Raw genomic sequence first — 15,608 nt, 5'->3', positions numbered from 1 at the left:
CTAGCTGCAAAGACTTTCCCATTGCCTTCCCAGGCACCTACAGCCTGAGTGTAATGCCCTTCCCACGTGCTCTAAGGCTAGGAGCACCCTATAAATAGTAGACAGTACTGTGACTTCATATTTGAGGAAAGGAACCAATAGTTTATATAGCTAGCACAGCAAGCACTCAGTAAGTGACTTTCAAAGAATGTAAGCTGAACAAATAATAATTTGGCTTGAACTCCGCAGCTGGTACAATGGCTGTAGCACCTGAGGAGTCTACGTCAAATTGCATTTATTCAGAACTTCAGAGTCATATATTTCTTGCTATTTTTAAGTACTAATAAAGAGTCAAAGAAGGGACCAGTCTCTAGGCCTTAATAACAAAGTTATCTTGATGGAAATATCATATACACTTGAAGGAGTTCATATACCCTCCAAAGGGTCTGACTACCCAAATTATCAACCAGACCACTGGCTACGGAGGCTGTCTTACTCATCTCTGCATACCTGAGTCCCTGGCACATGGTATCACTCACAAAGTCTGATGAAGGCCTAATGAATGAGAGATTATAAACACATGGAAATAAATAGAGCCTGCCCTTTTGAAAAAGTGCTAATTTCTAATTTCTTGACTAGTCCAAGAAATTACCTACAAGTTGTCGGTCTTACTGAGTCTTACATTCCCAGGAAGTATTCAGCTCAGTATTCACTTATTCAACAAATATCCAGTATCAACTATACGCCAGCTACCGTGGTTAGCACACAAGTTAGTGGGGAAAACAATGGAACTAGAAAGAGAACTCTGGTTCCAAATCCACCTAGATATTTAATAGTTGTGAGATCTATGTGCCAACCAATTAAGCTCTGTGCTTATATATGTCTTCACATGTAAACTGAGAATACTATATTTCTCAGGGTTATTGTGGGAGTTAAACGAGATAATACATAAACCCAATATGGCATAAATGTATTAGTTATCCCTATATCCACTAAGAATAAAAAGCAGTAATATTTTATGTATTACTTTATTCAAACAAAACCACAAGGCAAATAAGACAGCAATTAATATTCTTGCTTATAATTTTTAAAACCAGTCCCAGGAAATCTAAGCAATTCTCCCAAGACCACTCATGCAGTTAGTCGGTGGCAAAGTTCTTTGGTGTCAGATATAATACTGTGATTCTCTCTACTTAGTGTCTTACAAATCTCACTAGCTATAAAAGGCCCCACACCAAAGAAAGGGACTACAGCTGAGAAAGCACAGTCTTCCTAACATAGTAGCTGAGGGGTTAATGAGCAAATAAAGTGTTTTAACTGTTTTCTTGCTAAAGAATAACAGTTTTCTTAGCCGACACAGGGTAATGCCAACCATAAGAGACACCATAAAGTTTTTATAGTCAGAGAAAGGTCCCCAATGTCATAAGTTTTCCTTTAACAAGAAAATTCTAATATTAAAAACTGTCAGGTTGCCATGGTAACAATCTATTTGCAGTCATGATGCTGGTAGCATTCTGTTATATTTCTCTCAAGGAAAAGTAAACTAGATGTAGCCATGGAATTTAATAAAAGTATCTGCTGGACCAAAAGCCAAAATATGACCATTTTTAGGCATCACAACAGGATTTAAATATACAGCAAGAGATCCTCAGGTTACAATACCAGTTTCATCAATAAAATTAAAAGATTTTGACCCTGACACCAATACAAGGTATAGCTATACAGTATTATCTGGAAAACTCCATTCTCTGAGTAAGAAAATAAATCATTAAACAACTGAGATGACAGCCATGGAAAGAGAAAGGCAGAATTCATCAAAAGGAGAACAAAACCAATCCTCCAAGGAAGTATGAATGATAAAGACTAAATTTCTCATAGAAAGCTCAAAGGTTTCATTTTGCTGTTTTGTTTTGTGTTTGTGTGTGCATGTATGTGTTGGGGGAAGGGGTGTATTTTGAACTCTAGGACATCCTTGGATGATTTAACCTTCTACTTTATCAGAAAATATCAAAAGGACATATTCAAAATAAATATATTCTAAACCAAAAAAGGAAGGAAGTCACTGTTTTTAATTAGACCATTTTGAAGTCTGGACACGCAGACTACTTATGCAGACAGGAACAATTTCCACACAATCAGCAAAGCCTCAGCCGTGACTATGAAAATCATATACATTCTCTCTTCTGTAAGCTTTTCTGATACTTGTTTCTACAACAATCTAAGAAATGGTAACATTTTCCCCACAACTTTAGCTGTGAACAAATCATTTCTATTTATAACAATTTTATAGAACAGTGTATGCGTGCTCAATATCCTCACAGACAACCAGAATAAAAATTGCACTCCCTCTACTTCAACAATAAACTGGTTCTGTCAGAAAATATGCATAATTGAAGACATTTTTTTCCTCACTGGCCAGCTCTTTCCTTAACTTCTACAGTCAGTGCAGATTTATATATAAGTAACAATTTTGGTAATATATATTTATATTATATTACTATTATAATATATATTTATATCATATGTAATAACATCTGTTTTTACAAATGTAAGTGTTTATGTATAAAAATAACTGGTTTGTTTTCTGAAATACAAACCTGAAAACTATGTGTAATCAAATTTTCTACATGTGACACTTTCCCTCTACTTTCAATGCAAAATTATAGAACGTGTCCTCAGCCTCCCTGAAAAGGGTTGGCTAAAGACACCTTTTTAAAATCACAGTTAAGGTTATAGAAAACTTCACAAAATCTAATATCTTAAATTTTATGAAATTCAAACAAAATATTACCAACTTAAATAACAACTATAGCTAGCATAGATTACATACTTTTGATAATTGTTCTGAAAGATGATGGAGATTAAGGTTAAGACCAAAGTCTTCTAAGCTGAGAAACTTGGAGGATAATAACATCAAATGGTAAAGGAAATATACGAGTGAGTACAAAGTTAAGGGAAAGTGCTAGATTACCATCCATGCTTTAAAAAGACTGAATAATGAGGTGGGGATATATGGTAAATGGTCAGAAGTTGGAAATACGGCGTTGGAACTCAGGAGGGCTGCCTGCAAGAGACAAAGATTCACTCACTGGTGAATAAGCAATAACTGAATCTACAAAAGGGGATGATACCCCTTAGGGAAACATTGTGAAAAAGAGAGTAATTAAGAGAAACAAGAATAAACCTTGAGGGAGACCAAATATTTAAAGGTCAGCAGAATTTTAAAAAAAACAAGGTGACAAAACTGTCTTGAAAGTCACAAGAGGAGGGTTTCAAGAAGAGAGAGGTCAACAATATACACCTCAGAGAGCTTAACAGCAGCAGAAAAGGCATATCGGGATCTGCATTTCAGATATACCTAGGTGTATTAGCGAAGTCATTTTCAATACAGTAGCTGAGGCAGAAACTAGCCAGCCGCAAAGGGTAGATACTGTTAATACTAAAATCAGAATCCTCAACAAATAAAACTTAGTGTTTCTGGATTATATAATAACCATTCTTATGTGAAAGAAACAACAGCAGATTTGTTTTTAAAGGCAAAAACTTGAAATTACTAACTTGTACTAGGAAGCAGAAATCCATCCTTTAAAAAAAAAAAAAAATCCTAGCAGTATAAATAAATATCTTAGCAAAAAAAGAATAATTTTTCATGTATCAAATGTCAAAATTCAGTTTATTTTTTCTGATGTGTAAATGCCATCGATCCACTGCATCAATTAAAGGATTCTATGAATCTATCTGAGATTAGTAATGCTTTTAATTAAAAGATTTTTCCCTCCAAGACTGCCATTACAGTCCTAAATATGTGTTCTCTCCATGCATCCTGTCTCATAGGACAATGATCTTCATATTTTAGAGGGCTTTACTTTTTGGTTCCTGTTAACAGAACATCTTGGATTTAACTGCCAATATTATTTATGAATTACAAGTGTAGGAGTGTTTTTTAGTATGATGAATAGTCCGTCATCTGTAATTTTTAAGAGATGTCTAATATGAAGAGGAATAGGATAGTATGGTTGCTTTTTTCCTCTCTTGATACACCCTCTTCTGGAAAGACAATAAACAACATAGGCTTTTTCCTTTGTCTATTTAAACCTGCAGGTTCAGGCAGTTTTGTCAAAATTCAAAGAGAAATAGGAAGGAACTTCCAAGAGAAGTATTCCTAAAAGGCAAGAACATGCTTACAGAGGTAGAATATAATAATTAGCACCTATTACTGCAGGCAAAAGCAGGGGGAGGGATAAAATCTAATGTATCGTAATACCAAACACTACAAAGGCAGCAAAGTGAAAATTTTTTAAAATATTGAATATCAATTTTCTCCTATAACTAGAAAGCATAGTAAAGCTTACAGGGTCAACTAATGCCTAGTGGGCTGATTTAAATTCAAAGTACTTGAATGTGAAGAAGAAAGCTGAAAATAGTATAGGGGTTCTCTCCTGTGTTTACAGTACAATTTTAGATATCATGTAGGAGCTGCCACATTTGGTTCCAGGTATTCTTTCATAAAATATAATAGACGGGGGGGGGGCATCAAGGAAGGGAGGGAATACGGGGATATGTGTATAAAAACATGATTGAACTTGGTGTACCCCCCAAAAAAATAATAAAAAAAAATAATAAAAAAAATATATAATAGACAAAATGGGAGTTTTGCTCTAAAAGTAAAAGACATAACCCACCAGTTTAAAACATTCTACACCTAATGGCTTTTAAAATAAAGCTGTACAAAAAGCTATCATAATGTGATAATCAATGGACCATCAAGAATGTACTATGTAAAGAAGGAAGAAACATTTCTACTTTTAAAACTCAGAGGAAACGTCTAGATCTGCTTAGAACTGTCATGGCCTCAGTTTCACAAAGAAAGAGTTGAAGTCTCAAGGTTTTATCATGCAAAATTTCGAGATTTAAAACCCAACAGAACTTAATAACATAAGAAATTAAAATTACAAAGAAATATTACAGCATTGATAAGATTGACAAGGATCAAAAAGAATGATAATATCTCATGCTAGCAAGGCTGTAAAAAAACTGCACTCACATAGTGTTGATGGGGTATAAGTTAATACAATATATACTGGAGCACAATTTGGTAAAATAAAAATGCAAAATACGCTTCAGGAAATACATTTCTATTAATTTATCCTATGCAAAAAAAAAAAAAAAAACACTTTATTGTGTAAAGATATATGTATAATGAAGTTCCATGTGATGAAAACAAAAATGGAAATAACCCAAAAGAGTACTGGTTAATTACATTTGACATGTTTCATACCATGGAATAGTATATAACCATTAAAAGAAGATTATATATGGTGTGCATGTGGGAGTGTAGATATAGATACAGATGTAGACCAAACAACAGTCTACTGAATGATGGAAATGATGGTCTCTAAGAAGTAGGGTTTCTGAGCCACTTGAATTTCTGATCTGTACTTTTATTATTATTTTAATTTTTTTATAATGCACATAAAATTTTTAACACCTGAATAAATGTTTGAAATAAGTGATGAAATTTATTACCACATTTGAAAAATACATATTTGCATATATTATAGACAATGGCTTTTGTTTGTGTTGAAAGGTTAAAGATACTTAGAAATATGAATGGTAATATGTTGACTATTTATAGTCTACAAGAGATGAGAAGAAATACACAAAATTGTCTTCTTGGGAATACTGGTGAGAAAGCTAGTCCAGCAAATGTTTAATATATTACCAGCATGAAGATGTATCAACCGTCCGGGTGACAGGAGGGGAAAATGGGTGGCAAGGTATGAATTTGGGGTTTTTTAATGCCTCTGTGCTTTCCAGGTGTTAAAATCATGGACTACGCAATCAGAGATACATGGTTTAGGGGCCCAATTCTGTCAGTGACTAGCTATGTGACCTTGGGCAGGTTCCTTCACCTTTCCAAGCTTCAGTTTACCTCCTACAATACAAGGATAATAATAGTATTATCCCCATACAATTGCTGGGAAGATTTAAAAGATAATATATGCAAGGAACAGTTCCTGGCATATGCTCAATAAATTGGCTCTCATCCTTCCCAAAACACACCAAGTTTGTTTTTTCATTAGCAATTAGAGACCTCGGAAAATCTGAGCCTGAATTTCATTGCAGAAAAAATAGAAACAAGGGATGTTAACTTCAGATTGGATAACAGAAAACACCCAACCAGTCAGTGGAATTCATTTTCACTCTATAATGTTACCCATCCTAAACAGTTTTAGCTTTCCAGAGTTGTAAGTCCTCTCTGATTATTAATACCAACCCTGACTTCATGACAGGTATTAAAATAATACCAGTTCAAAATATACACATAAAAACTGAATGAAGAACAAAACCCAATCTGCCTGTTAAACACAAATAAGAACTTGAGAGAAAATCTAGACAAAGTCTTATCAACAAATACACTATACAGAGATAGTGAAAAAAAGAACTGAAACTGTTTCCCGCAATCAAAGCACATACATTTCCATCATTCAACAGAATGAAATCAACAAACATGTATTAAGCAATTCATTGCCCTCAGGGATATCCAATTCTACTACAGGAGCCAAAATAAACCAACAAGTAACTGTGATACAAGAATCACCAAGCTCCACAGGAGCCTGCCAAAAAGATAGCATACTTCTTGCCAGGCCAAGGGAGAAGCATACAGGTATAGCGGGCATGCTTTTCAGGTATGAGTACAAACAAGATGGTCACAAATTGAGACTTATTCATGTAACAAGTTTGAAGTAATGAAACTATGTTTTAATAAGCTGCATGCACAAACTTTATACTATCTATCAAGAGTCTACTTTGTGGAAAATATTATGCTACATGCTATAAGGGAACACAATAATATTTCTGATATACCCTAAGCTGTACAATCTAGTTGGGAAACAAATGATACATATTGTATCGTGAATTCCCCAAGGGCAACTAATGTGTCTTTTTTATCTTTATATTCCCATGCCCTTGCACAATGCCTGCAAAATTACTGGCACTAAATAAATGTCTGGCAAATAAGTGAATAAACAAATGACTATAATACAAAGCAGAATATTATATGTGCTGCTGATCACCACTACCAAAGAAGCTTAGCAGAGGGACACAGAATTTGCAACAGGGCTAGCAAGGAAGGTGAAGGTAAGTGCGATTTTTGTCATCTAGCATTCATCCCCCTATTCCTCTGGTAATCATCTCTTCCCCTTTATTTGTCTCCTGCTCCCTTGGAGCTAATTCCAGGGGTGGGCATAAGACCTAGGCCGAGCAAATTGAAAACACTGCATCCCCCTGGTTACAGAAAATGGTTCAAAAATGCATTCCTGACTCAAGCAATGCTAATTAGATACAATCACCACTAATCTTGGGAAATTTGCTTAAACAACTAAAAAAAACAAAGTTCTTTTTCATGCTGGTCTTGGAGCTGAGAGGATGAAAACTTAGAGCTTGCAACCACTGTCTTGTCAACATAAGGGGAGAACCTATCTGAGAATGGAGGCATCTCATGGAGAAACAGTCTAGCAATGGAGAGATACCAGACCTAAGGACAGCTCTTGAGCCTCTGTATTTAGTATTGCTCAAGGAGGCATTTTTCAGTTCATAGCAAACAGATCCCTTTTTTGCTTCATTCAATATCAATCCAGATTTTCAGTCATTTGAAACTGCAAGAGTTTTCATGTAAAGATGGAACTGGAATTGATCACTGAAAAATGCGCTGGGTTTTCAATAGGGAAAGAGATTCCAAATGGAAAAAACTGCATAACAATGAGGCAGAGAAAAAAAACAAGAAGACGACTGCAGTTATAATGATTTTTTAAAAATCTTACAGTTTAAGTTTAGATTAAGTCTGAAACAATGGGTTGCGGTTAGCTGAGTGATTTGAGTATAGCAAACTGGAGTGCCCTCTCCCTCTCTCTCTCCCCCCCTCTCTCCCCCTCAAACACACACACACACACACTCACATAAAGTTGGTCACTTCTTTGAAGAATTTCAAAGATATAAGGAACTAGGGCAAACAATTTATAAAAATACTTTTATTAATATATGTATTGCGAGTGATTTTAAAGTGATTTTGTAGGAGGAAAGTAACTGTTTTGTTCTTATACTATAGACTAGAATCCAGTTGGAAATATCAAGTTCAGGATATGCAATGACACTCTATTAACCTAAAAATAAAATGTAGCACCACAAAGTTATTTTTTAAGTGTTTTAGATCAACAGATACTTAGCATGGAAAAAAGCATAATAACCTTACTAGTAAATAAAATCCCAAATCACATATATAGTATTAAATAATGGTACTGCATTTCAGGTGAAACTAGCAACTAATAAAACAAGCCATAATATAAAATACATTTGAATGAATTCCTATAGACCACATATACAAAAGAAATATAGTAGTAAAAATCTGTACAAAGCAAAATATATTTGAAAAAATTCCTATGGAGATATCCATAATACATGTAGAAATATATTTCAGCTAAAAAAAAAAAAACAAAAAAACACTAGTTCAAAGCTTATAGAAAAATAATGAATTTGAAAACATACCTCTGTAATGTGCATACGTGCTATAAAATCACATATTTCTCTGATTAGTAAATGACAAGCAACAGAAAACTGAAAATATGAGTTTAATAAAAGACTTCAATGAACATATTAGCAGAAAAAAAAATAGTGCGGAAAAAATATCATAAAGATTCTTTCCTTCACCCTCAAAATGAAGCGAATCACAACTCAAAGCCTAAAGGCCACCCACCCACTCACCAACGCTGCTGGAATTGGGAGTATTCTCTTCATCCTCGGCTTTCATAGTAACAGTCGTCATTATCCTGAAAATACTATTTTACTACAAGATCTCTGTAGAGACCCGTGACATTAAGATTGAACTTAATGTTCTATCAAAGCCTCTGTTGCTTTTGAGCCCTTGGATACAAAATAATAAATTTAAATCTGAAATAATACAGGAATAGTCTGCTGAGAAACCTCTGTGGGTTGTGACATTTGTTTACTTAGTGAGATATGAAACTTTCATCTTGGTTGAAAATTATTATATTCCTGAGCTCCACCACTGAACACAGCCTTGCTGCAGCTCAACCCAGACTTCCTTGGTGGCGCAGTGGTTAAGAACCCACCTGCCAATGCTGGGGACAGGGGTTCAATCCCGGGGACAGGGGTTTGATCCCCGGTCCAGGAGGATCCCACATGCCACAAGAGCAACTAAGCCCATGTGCCACAACTACTAAGCCTGCGCCCTAAAGCCCACGAACCACAACTATTGAGCCCACGTGCCACAACTACTGAAGCCCGCACCTAGAGCCTATGCTCTACAATAAGAGAAGCCACCACGAGAAGCCAGTGCACTGCAGCCAAGAGTAGCCCCCACTAGCCGCAAGTAGAGAAAGCCCGCATGCAGCAACGAAGACCCAATGCAGCCAATAAATACATAAATAAATGTTTTTTAAAAACAGAAACAAGGATAACTTTACAAATGTATATCTATTCTTAACATAATAATTCACTTTTCTCGAGGTTATGTCAAGCTTTTATGAGAAGTGTCCTAAATCTCTCACAATAACTGCTGAGTCCAAAAGGGTTTGGAGCTCACATTTTGAGGAGCACAGAATTCATTTAAGGAAACAATGATTAAAGATTCCATTTCACATTTGATTCTGAAATCTTATAAGATACAAAATTGCCTCAAGAAAAAAGTTAAACTCAAACAATTTAATAGAATTATAGAAAACCTCATTTCAGCACAAGCCTCAGCAAAAGAGCTTCCTTGTTATCTTCAATATAACACAAATCGGCCTTTTAACATAAAATATTAGGGATCATGGTAATTTCACAGCTTTATTACATTAGAAAAAAATTTTAATGGTCAAGTCAGACTGCCTCCATTTTATAATATGCAGATGAGGGCTACTTTCTCATAAAGATGTTAAGAAATGAATATTAAAGAGGGATGATAAAGGAAATAAAACCAGTTGAAAAAGATGATTTGAAATTAACATATAAGCTTCCACAGTCGTATGTATTGATAGAAGAAAAATTCTAACTGAAGTTTGACTTTTATTAATAATCACAGAATTTTTAATTAGAAAATCTAGGGACTTCTCTGGCAGTCCAGTGGTTAAGACTTCGCCTTCTAATGCAGAGGGCATGGGTTCTGTCCCTGGTCAGGGAGCTAAGATCCCATGTGCCTCACAGCTAGAAAACCAAAACATAAAACAGAAGCAATATTGTAATAAATTCAACAAAGACTTTAAAAATGGTCCATATCAAAAAAAAAGAAAAGAAAAGAAATCTAATATGAAAGAACCAAAAGTACTTTAAGGCTCCTTTCTTTAATAAGAACACAAAGTTAGCTTGTCCTACGATTTTTCAACTGTTAATCTTGTCTTAATAAGTGAATACGATATTTAACAGCCCAACCCTCCTCTTTAATATGCTCCTGATAACCTAATGGCAGTATTCAACCATGACAAACCAGGTTTCTAAAGTTCTCATTCCCTTCAAGCTTGTAGAGAGCTAGACCTGGTAAGTAAGCCAGGTACTCACACCACTGATTTTGGGAACCTTCTCAATGGCACCACAAAACGTATGTCTGAGTTGAGTTAAAACATGCAAGACAATGTATCTTCAAGCTTTACTTTACCTGTGCCATTATTTTCCTTCAAAATATTTTTTTCAAAAAGTTTGTTTTAATGCTCATGAAAAAAAACCCTATATTCTCTATATACAAATATGAACATATCTGGCCAATTGAGCAGGTCTCTATTCAAAATAGAACAATTTGGTTTACATCTCCTACAACACCTGCGGGTGAGTGAATACTTTAACAGCATGATGGAGCAGTTAACAGGTATGGCTTTTCAATGGATAATCACTTTAGTCAGTGCCTTAGCACAATACTTAAGAGATCACACACATACGTAAAAATAAACCTACACTTCCAATTTAGTAAGGTACAAGTAATCCCCAAATTAAATTTGTGCACCACCTCTAAGGTTAATATTGTAAAACAATTCTTTACAAAGTGTTGACTAAAGCAAATGATTGCTCAGATAAGACCATTTTGACTTCCTACTTCATCCTAGATACTTTCATACAGAATATAACACAGTCACCAAGTTTGTAGAATCCCAAATCACCATGACTCTGTAGCTCTTCATGAAATACTTCATAACATACTGGCTGATTTTCAGGCCAATGAACTAACATGCCAACCCAGCTGGAAGTAATTCTGAGTTCAAATATGGGGGAGGCGAGGGACTTTTTCTGAGAATGAAAAAGAATAACTCGGCCTTCCATTAGGAGTAATACATCCTGAGAAACAACTTATCATTTTGGTAAAAATACCAAAAGCCTAATCATTCAAGTATTCTGAAGTAAAAAAAATAAAAGCCTTCACACTTTTAGTCCACATAAAATATAAAAATAGCACCAGTGAATTTCTAATTGCTAAACTCAATGCTGAATTTATTCCCCCCTAATCTCTCTGTGCTTTCATGTACATTGTACATCTCCTTCTCATGGAAACCAAACAACATGAGCTCACTAAGGCTCCTGAGACACCTAGGCTATTCTTTCTCTTCATGTCTTTTAAAAGGCCCTTCTCAGTTTATTTTGAAAAACAAAAGCAAAAAACAAAATAAACAAAAGTCTAGAGCCAAACTGCACACTTGAAAACGTGGCTGTCATGAACTAAGGGATTTCATCAGGATCAGGAAGAGCAAGTGGCACATGGAGGGCTCACATAGGGAAGTGAGACTCACTGGAGCAGCCTCAAGTATCAGTTTCAAGGAAAATCTTAAATCAACTGCTCCTAACCAAAAATAGTCAGATTCATTAAACTGAAACCAGCAGCAAAAATCTCCTTAGATTGCTTCTTCCTCTGGCTTCCAGAGTCACAGCAGTCTAATTCTTAGTTTTTGGGTTCACATTAACCTATGTGGAACAGTGGCTGCTAAATTCTAGGAAGTCAGCCCTGACCTTCCACCTACAACACCTTTCATTAAAGGCCCAAATCAAAGGATCTCCCCACACCAGATCTCCATCTCAGGACTATTACAGTTATTATAGTCTGCCATAGAATATTCTGAGCAACTACAACGTACTGAGTTTGGCATATAAAACTTTTCAAAAAGAAGATTAAGGCATAGTCCTGCTTTCAAGGAACTTTCAATATAATTATATTTAAGTTATTTACATATTTCTTTTATGTTTCCTACCAGACAAGGCAGAAGCTAAGTCTTAATTACCCTTCTTTTTCTACACAGTGCTGTGGACAGAGACAGTATGCATTTGTTGAGCTGAAATTTATTAAGCTGGTTCTTTCTGACCTGAAATATCCAAGTAAGAATCTCACCGCTCTGTTCTGACCCTGCTTCTCCACTTCTCCAATATGTTCTAGAAATAAAAGGAGCTTAGGAATGATAAGCCAAACCAATTTTTCCCCACTTTGTTATTGCCAATACATAATACTAAATACCATAGTGACATATAAAGCTGGGGAAAGGGTTTAGTCCCAGAAGAAAGCCCTCCTAGCCAACTACAATAGCAATCTCTAGCAAAACAAATCTCTAGCCTACCAAACTGACAAATCAAAACAACAATAGCATATGATACTTCACAGGAAGAATGGTTCACATTTAAAATTTATGACTGCACAAAGGCACTCCAGAACTTTATGTTCAACGTACTGAATAAAAAGCAGCTGTTAGGCAAAGAGCAATTAAATGACTTCAATGTGAAAGAATTAATCACATTTTCTTACACTTGGGATTCTGCTGTCACTAAAAATAAAGATGGAAAGGACTGCAATCTCAACGTTCTAAAAAACATCAAAATGAGCACCCAAACTACTATTCATCTACAGAAATGTAAAATTACTTCCTTGCCTAAGATTTTAAAAGCTTAATTACATTAAAATTTTTAAAGTATTCATTCTATATTAACATCATAGAACATCAAAGTTATTTCTAAAATCAGTAAGTACTTTTAATTGTTCAAAAATATTTAATGTTGCGAATTCCTGGTGGTACAGTGGTTAGGACTTGGCACTTTCACTGCCATGGGCCCAGGTTCAATCCCTGGTCAGGGAAACAAGATCTCACAAGCCGTATGGCACAACTCCACCCCCCCCAAAAAATATATATATATTTATATATGTTTATATATATTATAAAAACATATATAAATATATGTTTTTATAATATATACAATATTATATTTTATATTTCATATATATTTAATGAAACAAGTATTTGGCCTACACTCTCCTCATGGGCTTTCCATTTCACAGAATAGGCTCAAATTCTAGTAAACATGTTATGATATGAATGGAAAAGTTGAAGTATAAAATACATGCAGACAGAAACATCAGAACAGGCATGTGGATTATTATACTCCTCCAGTCAAGTACCAGTACAGTGATCTGGCCAGTTTATCACAAAAGGGAATAGAATAGCCAAAACATGCAATACACCAAATACACCAGAACAGAACTGAATGGCTGTATGAGGATAAATGGTAGGTGGATACTACCCTTATTTCCTCTGCTTACCAGGAAGAAAGTTTCAGGATTCTATTTTTTCTCTCATCCACTGTGTCTACTGTGGTCAATCTGAAAACCTGCTGAAGTTACTGGGCTTTGAAATTCCATTAGGAAGAGAGCAAGCTGGACTGCGGAATAGGTTATTTCACATAGAAATGCTCCCAGGGACACTAATTAGGTTTCGGAAAAGAGGAAGCCAGTCACTTGCTGAGTGACTTCACAGCCAAAAGACTTCAAAACCCAATTCCAACAGCACTCTTCCGATGAATTACAATTTAGCAAACTAGATCCCAACCAATTCCAGAAATATAAGGGCAAATGGGCCTCAACAATTTGGTAAAGTCATTTAAAGAAACAATTGGTCCCTGTAAATGAAAAAAAAAGGGCAGATTTAACCACAAATTTGCCCTGATTTAGGGAAAATTAGAAAATTCAGGTTTTAAAAATAGAGCAATGAAATTCCTCCACAAAAAGATTCAGGACCCCATTAATCTCCCAAATTTTCCTACTTCACATAATCTGTTATCTATGGAAATTAAATTCACCAGCAAGATTTTCAAGAAAAAATGTATTGTACAACACACCATTTAATCCCCATGTTTATCATTTTGTTATCAATAGAATTACAATGAGTAACTTGGTAGTTTTTTAAGATCTGCTTTTTTAAAACCCATGAATCCTCCGATACTTCACAGAGGACCAGAATGATAAGAGGCAAAACTACCTAAAAGGAGAGAATGACATGAATAGAATGGGAGGAAAGAGTTCCAAAATGTCTGGATGTGAGATGCCGCCTTTCATCTTCCGCAGCCATTCAATCCTGATGGGCTGGAGCTTTCGGCTACGCCCTTTTGTGATAAACTGGCCAACTCATGACAGCAGCTCCTGGCTGGAGGGATAAAATGAGCATGGCTGCTCTTATTTTTTTAGTCCACTTATATATAATTTATACCTCTACGTTCTCATTCCTGTTAGAATGGGCCATGTCCAAGGAAGTTGAGAAAGACTTCCTAGAAAAGGGGGCATTTGCAGTGAACTTGAAGAATGAGAAGGCGTTTCCCAGAAAGAATGGAAAGAGCTGTACATGCAAAGGCTGGAATCAGGAAAGGAATCTTGACTTTAGGGGAAACGACAAACGGCAAGAGTTTGGAGCACTTCGAACCCTGCTCAACCAATGCTGATGACTATGAGTATACCTGTGAATTATGACACTCACTGAGCCTCTATGTTATTTTCTAACTGGAAGCATAAAGTTGTTCTCAAAAGAACTTTTAGGATGTGTGTATAAAAACAGTTGATTGAACTTGGTGTACCCCCCAAAAAAATAAAAAAATAAAAACTTTTAAATACCAAGAGCATCTAAGTTTAAACATTCCGTGCCATGTAGAAAACACCCTCTACTCCAATCAACTGAAAGAGCTATAACTATACACAGAGCATAATGCCTTCCTTCCACAAAATACAAACGACTTTGCAAGCTTCTCTGTAGTGACTCTGAGGAGGTAAGAAGTGACAAAGATCATCCAAACATCACTGATATGAGGAAAATATTTTCAGCATAAAAAATATTACGCTTAGCAATTATCACTGCTCTAAAGAAAAGCCAAAAGCCCACTTGACAACCATCAGCAAACACATATAGATATGTTCAAAGAATGGAATTCCAAAATCTGATCACATCCTTGTAATTCTCTAATTACCAAACCCAGCAGTGTTGACAAAGCAGAAGCCCACTCAACCACTGCTGATGACTAGTATTCAAAGCTACACTTCCCATGTCAAATCAGAACGACTTACAGGTAAAAGCATGCTACCTTAGGATCCAAAGGAACACAGTGATTTCCACCTCCTTTCTTACACATTTACACACATGCGCGTGCACACACGCGCGCACACACACACACACACAGTGGCAGCGGCAGAAGCAGCCATAACCAGGCTTTGCTGATTTGTCACACTGGCTTTGATAACGTCTCCTTGTGTGTTTTCATATACACAAGCAGCTTTACAAATTGGTTCAAAAATAATGTAGCCTGTCAAAAATAATTCCCTATCCAGAAGTCGTACTTGCCCTGCC

At 35.6% G+C, this 15,608-nt stretch overlaps 1 protein-coding gene and 1 non-coding gene across 2 annotated transcripts in view; one reads left to right on the top strand and one right to left on the bottom strand.

The window, feature by feature from the left end:
- SMYD3 (SET and MYND domain containing 3) overlaps window positions 1-15,608 on the bottom strand; it is a 684,321-nt gene that overhangs the window by 463,630 nt on the left and 205,083 nt on the right. The window lies entirely within an intron of this gene.
- TRNAE-UUC (transfer RNA glutamic acid (anticodon UUC)) lies at window positions 13,007-13,079 on the top strand. The gene has a single exon. It is a non-coding gene; the product is annotated as a tRNA-Glu (tRNA).

Source organism: Hippopotamus amphibius, chromosome 3 (assembly GCF_030028045.1).
Source record: "Hippopotamus amphibius kiboko isolate mHipAmp2 chromosome 3, mHipAmp2.hap2, whole genome shotgun sequence".
In the NCBI taxonomy this organism is placed as follows: domain Eukaryota; kingdom Metazoa; phylum Chordata; class Mammalia; order Artiodactyla; family Hippopotamidae; genus Hippopotamus; species Hippopotamus amphibius.
The sequence above is the reverse complement of the archived record's forward strand: the minus strand, read 5'-3'. Positions and strand labels throughout refer to the sequence as shown.